The following is a 7,500-nucleotide window of genomic DNA, read 5'->3' as shown; positions in this document are numbered from 1 at the left end:
TTGTTAAGCTCCATCCTATAGCATCGATCTATCGCAAGGATTCATTGATCTGCTGGTAAAAGATCATTGTATGGCATCAATCTGTTGGTATAGCATCATCATGATATAGCAATTAATCTGCTGGTAAAACATCAGCATATAGCATCGATATGCTGGTAAAGCTTCATCGAAAATCATTGATCTACTACAAAGATTCATTATATATCATCAGCCTATCGGTAAAGCTTCATGATATAGCATCAATCCATTGTGGAGCTTCATTGTATGACATCGATCCATTGGTAGAGATTTTCGTATAGCATCGATCTATTGGTAAAGCTTCATTGTATAGAAACGATTTATCGTACAGACGAAGATTTGTACAGCATCAACCTGTTGGTAAAGCGTCATTATATAGAATCGATTTATCATAAAGCTTCATTCAGTAGCATCGATCTATTGTAAGCATTCATTGATCTGCTGGTAAAGCATAATTGTATGGCATCAATCTGTTGGTAAAGCATCATTGTATATCACCGATCTGATGATTAATTATCATTGTAATGCATTGTGATCTGCTGGTACAGCATAATTGTATGGCATCGATCTGTTGATAAAGCATCATGTATATCACAGATCTGATGGTTAATTATCATTGTAATTGATTGTGATCTGTTGGTAAAGCTTCAACGAATAATCTTTTGGAAGGTATCATCGTATTACACTGATCTGTCGGAAAAGCTTTATCGCACTACTTTAACCTGTTGGTAAATCTTTTTTCGTGTAGCATCGATCTGTTGGTGAAGGTTAATCGTATAGCATCGATCTACAAGTAAAGATTCATCGTATAGCATCGATCTATAGCATCGATCTACAAGTAAAGATTTATCGTATAGCATCGATCTATTGGTAAATAACTATCGTAAGCATCGATTTGTTGATAGCGCTTTTGTCATCCAACAACGATATGTTGGTAAAACTTTCATCAAACGACATCAATACTTTGGGAAAACTTTTATCATATTACATCGATTGTTCGGTAAAGCTTTCATCATATCGCGCTGATCTGTTGCGACACTGAAATGTTGGTAATCTGCTTAGAAGATTTCATCGTATATAATCGATCAAGCTTCATCATCTGATATCAATCGGTTTGGTAAAACATCATCATATAGAATCTTCATCGTGTATCATATTGTATCTGTTGGTAAAGTCACTGCACATCACCGATCTGTTGGAAAAGCATCATCGTACTTCATCGATCTGTTGGCCGGTAAAGCTTTCATTGTCAGTTACTACATCGATTCCTTGGTGGAGCTTTCATCATACTACGTAGATCTGTGGATTAAAGCATCGTCATTTGATTCGTTGGCAAAGCTTTTGTCATATCACACAGATCTGTTGGTAAAGCTTTATCATATAGTAATAATGATGATAATGGATACTTGAGAGCTTTCCTCCCTGAAAGGGAGCTCAAAGCGCTTTACAATAAACATCACACACACACACACACACACCCACGCGCGCGCGCACGCGCGCACACACACGCACACACGCACGCACGCACGCGAGGAGTCTGCATGGATTATAACTGAATGTCATTGGAAAGAGATGGAAGGTCTATGTATAGGTGTTTTCAAAAAGATAGTTTTCAGACCGGTTTTAAAAGATTGAAATGAGGAAGAGTGGCGAAGATCGTGATGTAACTTTTTCATACAGATGGAGCTGAATAAGAAAAGGAAGAATGACCGAAGGACTGGTTTTTAACACGGGGAGCGAGTAGCCGCCGTGAATCGAAAGATGATGTAAGTTGTCGTGGGGGTGTGTAGGTTTGAATGACTTCTCTCAAACACTGAGGGGCAGCACACGTTATGGAGTTGAAGGTAAGAGTTGCGGTTTTACACCGAATGCGGGCAGAAATTGGTAACCAGTGAAGAGAATGCAAAAGACGAATGATATTGTCAGTCTTTTTGGTTCTAAAGATTAACCTTGCTGCTGCGTTTTGAACTTTCTGGGGTTCATGTATTAAGTATTGAGGACAACCAATGAGTGAGTAACAATAATCAAGTCTGGACAAGACAAGAGAGCAAACCAGACTGGGTTTGTGTTGCTTGAGTAGTAAGGAGATGTCGGATGGAACTGATCTTTCGAATTTGAAAGTATGCAGCCTTGCAGAGGTTGTTTATGTGTTTCTTCATAGAACTGAGGTTTGAATCAAACGTCATACCCAGATTTTTCACTGAAGGTACAAAGTATACATCTTAATCTCCAACTTTGAGAAAGGAACGTAAAGAATTCTTTATACACAGTCTGCTTGAAGAAATAATGATAGCTTCAGTTTTACTATCAGTAAGTCGTAGCATTCATCTGTTTGGCAAAGCATCATCGTAAGACATAGATCTGGTAGTGAATTTTTATTATAATAATAACATCGATCTGTTGGTAAAGCAACATCGTATAACATCAATCTGTGTGGTAAAGCATCATCGCAGATTGTCAATCTGCTGGTAAAGCTTTCATTACATCGCATCGACTTAGTAAAGCATCATCGTATGGCAGTGATCTGTTGGTCAAGCTATTATCAAATTCATTACGGACCAAGTATTGTTCTAATGTCAAGTGCATATGCTTCAGTAACCTGACAATTAAGCATATAATTTTTGACTGTAGCTTGATGAAGCCTTATGTACACGAAAGTGTGTCTTCACAAGTGACTGAGAACGTTGATGTTTTTGACTTTTTGCATTCATTATCAGTTGTTTCACTTGTCAGCTTAACGACTTCTTTTACGAAGTCCTTTAAGTAATTTCCTGTAAATGTATTTAGATTTTTTTTTTCAAATTTCACCCTCATTTGCCCAGTTTCCCCAACCCTCCATTCATTCACATCTCCCACCCCTTCTAACCGATAATACTCAAATGTATTCATAAATACTTTAACAAAATGTCTTCAATCAACGATATGTGTGTAACGGGACATTGAACAAAATTCCTCCTCCTTCCTGTTGGTCAGGCGTCACCGCTGTAATACATCGACCTGTTGGCAAAGCCTTTATCGCCACGGTAGAGCCTCAACAACCTGTCGATAAAGCATCATTGTATAGCGGCACTGTCTGTCAGTACTTCACCGCTTTATTGGTGGAGCCTTCGTCATTCTACGCCTATCTGTTGATGAAGCTATCATCAAATAACATCGATATTTGATCAAGCTTTCATTACATAACACCGATATGTTGGTAAAGCCACCATGGTGAGTCTGTTGGCAAGGCTTCACCAGGGCTTATTCTGTTGGTAAAGCTGTACAGAAACCAGGAAGAAGCCTGGTAAAAAAAAAAAAAAAAAAAAAAAAAACTTTAACAGTCCGCTCAAACAACGGAAAGCGTCTTACGACTGTGAGAAAACATCGTGGATACAAAATAAGTCGTCGTGCAAATGTTGCATCTGTCTCACCACTGAAACACCTGAATTAACTTGGCAGAGACAGTGATCGAGCGAGCAAGCGGTACCTGGAGAGACAGACAGACAGACAGACACAAGACACACAGACAAACCGTGGGCAGACAAACAGAGACAGAGGGACAGAGAGACAGACAGACTGAAACCGACAGACGAAGATCGAGACAATTAGGCAGAGACAGAGACAAACCGACAACAAAGACAGAGATACACATAGAAAAGAGACAGATAGAGGCAGATACAGTGAAAGATGAGTTCCCTTAACAAGATGGTTCTATGAAAGACTCTTATACATTTGATCTAGATATTTGTGACATAAGGCAAGTCGCCTTATTCTTAAATGTACGCCATCCACAGTTGGCCCGATCGGTATTCAGTTATATAAAAGGGGACTTGAGCTGAAACCTCCATGGCGGCATATCTGGTTCTTCAGTGTGACTGCGTGCGAAAACCTAAGTTAGGTAACACAACATGGTGTCAGAAGATGGCTACTGTTTGTTGAGAACGGTTAAAAACTGTGGAAAACAGGTAACGGTCTAATTTTTCTCTTTTTTTTGCACACGTCTTCGAACACGGATCAGTTTTCATGTGTCGCACATTGCTAATGTACGTCACACTCACATTCACAGTGGCTCAATAGATCCAGACATCAGTGTCGGCCTAAAAACAATGACGTTTGACCTTTGACAAGTTCCTCCCGTAACACCATAGTTTGACATTTTGTGTACGTCACGTCAGTGCTCAGGACTAGTCAAAATATTTAATACTGATAGTAGGCACCTTCAGTATGGCAGCAGAACAGCAACAACAGAAGCGTTTTACTGCAAATATTCCAGTTCCAGCAAAATTAGATGTTTCTTCGGACATTGAAGCAAATTGGAGAAAATTTCTTCGACAATGGCAGAATTACGAAATTGCAACTCGTTTAGACAAAGAAGCATCAGAGTATCGCTGTGCCGTCCTGCTCGCATGTATCGGAGAGGATGCACAGGAAATCTATGAGGGCTTGCCGTTTGCAGAGGGAGAAAACAATAAAGACATCGAGACAGTTCTTGACAAATTCAATGACTTCTGCTTGGGAACTACTCATGAAGTGTATGAGAGTTTCAAGTTCCACTCAAGAAACCAATCAAAGGATGAGTCTATTGATGCATACGTTGCAGCCCTGCGAAAACTGACAAAAACATGCAATTTCAAGGAGCCTGACAGGATGGTCAGAGATCGAATTGTTATAGGAGTGATAGACGATGACACACGGGAGAAACTGCTACAAAACAAGACTCTTACACTTCAGCAAACAGTAGAAATTTGCAGAGCCCAAGAAACGTCCAAGGCTAGAGCAAGGTCAATGCAGTCCAGAACATTTAGAGAAGGTATTAGCAGTGAAGAAGTAGTTGAAGTAAACAAAGTCAAACAAGGACCACAACAGAGCATGCCACCGTGGAAACGGACATCATCAGGAGGAAGCAAGCCATGCTCATGGTGTGGAAGGGGTCCACATAGAAGAGATGCTTGTCCTGCAAAAGCAGCCACATGCAGGAAGTGTTCCAAGATTGGTCATTATGCTGCAGTTTGTCGCTCTTTGCCTTATTCAGTCAGGAGGTTGGAGGAAGAAGCAGAAGAAGCAACAGTGGCAAGTCTTTTTAGGCCTAAAGAGAACTCCAAAGCACGCAGAGAAGATGTCTTCCTGGATTCAGTCAATCACAAGGCAACATCAGATGCATGGAAAGCCAAGGTTAGATTGGAAGGCATGGATAACGTGTTCAAGCTGGACACAGGGGCAGATGTCACTGTAGTGCCACCATCGATGGTGCCAAAAGGCAAGAGACCACTACAGAGATCAAACAAGAAGCTGTTTGGTGCAAGCCGAGTCCAGATCCCTTGCCTAGGCAAGTTCACAGCACAGTTAACCTTCCAGAACCACACGACGACTCAGGAAGTGTACGTCGTTAGTGGCCTCAAGGAAGCATTGCTAGGTCGGCCTGCTATCACTGCCCTGAATATGATTGTGCGAGTGAACATGGTGAAGGAAACTGAGGAAACACAGTTTATAGCAGAATTTCCTGAACTCTTCAGAGGTCTTGGCAAGTTACAGGAATCGTACAAAATCCGCCTCAGAGACAAGTGTTCTCCCTACGCTGTGTCAGCTCCACGTCGTTTAGCCCACCCTCTGAGAGAGAAGGTCAAGGTAGAGCTGGATCAGCTGGAACAGCAGGGAGTGATCCGCAGCATTAGCAAGCCAACTGACTGGTGTGCCCCTATAGTAGTTGTCCCCAAGAGCAATGAGAGAGTCCGAGTCTGCGTGGATCTGAGCAAACTCAATGAATCAGTTAGAAGAGAGAACTATCCTTTGCCAACAACTGATGAACTTTTGGCTCAACTGTCAGGCGCAACCGTGTTTACCAAACTTGACTGCAATTCTGGTTTTCACCAGATACCCTTGGATGAAGAAAGTCAAGAACTGACTACATTCATTACTCCCTATGGGAGGTATTGCTATACCAGGTTGCCGTTTGGAATAAGTTCAGGGCCTGAGGTGTTCCAGCGACGCATGAATCAGTTGTTAGAGAATCACGATGGAGTGATCTGTGACATTGATGACCTCCTCATCTATGGGTCGTCAAAGCAAGAGCATGACATCCACTTGAAGAAGGTGATGGAGACCCTCCAACGGGCAGGCGTCACCTTAAATGGAGACAAGTGCCAGTTTGCCAAAGACCAAATCAGATTCCTCGGGCATGTTGTCTCCAAGGATGGGATAGCCATGGATCCAGAAAAAATCGATGCAATCAAGGATTTTCCCAGGCCACAGAATGTGTCAGACCTAAGGAGACTCTTGGGAGTCATCAATCATGTTGCCAAATTTGCAGGACCTACCCTAGCAGATGACAGCAAGGCCCTTAGAGATCTGCTGAAAAATGATGTTGAGTGGACTTGGGCCACAGCTCAGGAGGCAGCATTCCAAAAAGTCAAGAAGCAGTTGACAGAAGCTCCAGTCTTGGCACACTACAATGCAACCAGAAAAACAGTGGTCTCAGCCGATGCCTCCTCATTTGGCCTTGGTGCAGTCCTCCTACAGAAACAGTCAGATGGACACTTAAAACCAGTGTTCTATGCATCCAGGAGCATGACAGACACAGAAAGAAGGTATGCGCAAGTTGAACGTGAAGCCCTTGCTGTGACTTGGGCATGTGAGAAATTTGCAGATTACATTGTAGGGCTGCAGGATTTAGTTATCCAAACAGATCACAAGCCCCTTTTGGCCCTTCTGAAGTCTAAAGGCCTGGAAGATCTGCCACCCAGGATTCAGAGATTCAGAATGCGTCTGATGCGGTTCTCGTACTCCATCGAGTATATAAGAGGAAAAAACCTTGTGACAGCTGACGCTCTGTCACGTGCACCAGCAGGAAAACAAAAACCAGAAGAGAAGACGCAAGAAGAGGAGGATGATCTCTTCGTACATCAGGTCATCCAGAACCAGCCAGCATCAGAGTGGCGACTTGAACAGATTCGAAATGAATGTATGAGAGACAGAGTTTGTCAGGTGCTATACCGATATGTCCAGGAAGGCTGGCCAGGTTCGAGTCCAGATGATCCAGAGTTGAAGGTGTTTTGGTCTGTCCGCTCAGAAATCACAGTGCAAGAGGGCATACTTCTCTACAGGAGCAGACTGATAATTCCAGAAATCCTGCGAGCTGACATCCTTGAGAAGCTGCACACTGGACACCAAGGCATCGGTAAATGTCGAGCACTAGCCAGAGACTGTGTTTGGTGGCCCAGGCTATCAGTCCAAATTGAGTCCATGGTCCAGAAGTGCCCAATCTGCATCAAAGAGAGACGTGTACCACCAGAACCCCTCATCACAACTGCCACACCGGCATTCCCATGGCAAAAGGTTGGCATGGACTTGTTTGAGATTTCAAGACAGCAGTATCTTCTGGTTGTTGACTACTACTCACGCTACATTGAGGTGGTCACACTGAGTAACACCACAGCCAATCATGTGATATCTCACATTAAGAGTATTTTTGCTCGCCATGGAATTCCACAAATCGTTGTAAGCGAT

The 7,500-nt window shown here is 42.6% G+C and overlaps 1 protein-coding gene across 5 annotated transcripts in view; it reads right to left on the bottom strand.

Annotated features, from left to right (window-relative positions):
* The window catches only part of LOC143292788 (uncharacterized), a 159,787-nt gene that overhangs the window by 77,549 nt on the left and 74,738 nt on the right, over positions 1–7,500 (bottom strand). The window lies entirely within an intron of this gene.

The sequence above is a fragment of the Babylonia areolata genome, chromosome 18 (genome assembly GCF_041734735.1).
Source record: "Babylonia areolata isolate BAREFJ2019XMU chromosome 18, ASM4173473v1, whole genome shotgun sequence".
Classification (NCBI taxonomy): domain Eukaryota; kingdom Metazoa; phylum Mollusca; class Gastropoda; order Neogastropoda; family Buccinidae; genus Babylonia; species Babylonia areolata.
The sequence above is the reverse complement of the archived record's forward strand: the minus strand, read 5'-3'. Positions and strand labels throughout refer to the sequence as shown.